Source organism: Octopus bimaculoides, chromosome 4 (genome assembly GCF_001194135.2).
Source record: "Octopus bimaculoides isolate UCB-OBI-ISO-001 chromosome 4, ASM119413v2, whole genome shotgun sequence".
NCBI classification, from domain to species: domain Eukaryota; kingdom Metazoa; phylum Mollusca; class Cephalopoda; order Octopoda; family Octopodidae; genus Octopus; species Octopus bimaculoides.
The window spans coordinates 58,375,383-58,376,991 of NC_068984.1; positions in this window are offsets into that span (position 1 = coordinate 58,375,383).

Sequence of the window (1,609 nt, forward strand, 5' to 3'; positions counted from 1 at the left end):
ATTATAATTTTTCAATACTGAAACACGTGTAGTTCCTTCATAATTGGTGATTTTAATTTGGTGTGGGAAGGATGGGAGGAGGAAAAGTTGAGGTAGAGGTGGAAGTCCGTGGGTTTGGAGAAAGCGGAGGTGGTGAGAGAGTGGGAGGCGAGATTCATTCTCCAAGCACTAAAATGGCACGAGACAAGAAAACAGTTCACAGATAAAAATGACAGCTTAGCATATTTTTTAATTTCTTTATTGCCCACAGGAGGCTAAACACAGAGGGGACAAACAAGGACAGACAAAGGGATTAAGTCGATCACATTGACCCCAGTGCGTAACTGGTACTTATTTAATCGACCCTGAAAGGATGAAAGGCAAAGTCGACCTCGGCGGAATTTGAACTCAGAACATAACGGCAGACGAAATACCGCTAAGCATTTCGTCCAGCGTGCTAACCTTTCTGTAAGCTTGCCGCCCTGACAGCTGAGCATATTAAGAGTTAAGTTTCATTTGAACGGGTTTCTTTCAGTCTTACATGTTATAGATACATCACATGGAAATGATATCTTCGACTCTTCCCATTCCAAATAAGTATCTAAATTTGTCTTAGACTTAGCTTTCCTAATCTATATATACAAATAGCGTGAATAACTACGCACATGACATCGTCATATCAACTGTGTACACAATGCACGCGAATACTTCTGCAAGATAGACATCATCATTATTTATTTCTTATTTATAGAACAGCCTATTTTTATTTTTCTCCAAGGTAAGAATTCGAACTAAGAATTCAAATTCGTTAAACACTCTATAAATTATACAGTATTCCACCGGTGGTAAACAATATCTACCAGTGAATATATAAAATAAACTGAACCCGAGGGACACGATGGTGTTCTGCACGGGTAAACATTGTTTGGTGAAAATCGAAAATATGGATAATTTCGTATGTTACATTTAGTGAGTTAGTTCTTTGTCTTACTACCCTATCAGTGATATTTATTTACATGGTTGGGACAAAGAAAAGTGTCGGTAATTGAATAATAAGATGTTCGAACACTATGTTTAATACAGAAAAGAATTTGGTTAGCTGTCGACTCTGAAATGATGCTGTACCGTACACTCAAGTGAAATTCCTCTCCCCTTTATTATATATATGGGCATTCGAACGTAGCAGTTAACAGCTAATCTTTCGCCGGTATTTGGACCCCATTGTGTCCACTACTCTGATTGGTTGGTATTGGTGCAATTTGTCTCTCTGTCGCGCCAATATGCATCGTTTAACCAATCGTGAGACAGCCTGTTATCAACCCCGTTTGAACCTACTGTTCTTTATATAAACCTAGCATTTCCTCGTTCGGATGAATGGGTTCTTCTCGAAACCCTTCGCGATCGAGCGTTCGGTTCGCCAGGGCTGTTCCTTGTCCCGCTGCTGTATGTATTGGCTCTTGAGCCATTGCTGCGGAGGTTGGGGACTATGGGGGCAGACCCGCGTGATCTGTGTTACGATAGAAGTGCGACGGCATATGCGGATGATGTTAACATCATCGTGTCTGATGTAGGGCAGCTACCTCGTGTAGAAGACGCCATCAAAGGATACAATGTGATAGCAGGGGCAAAA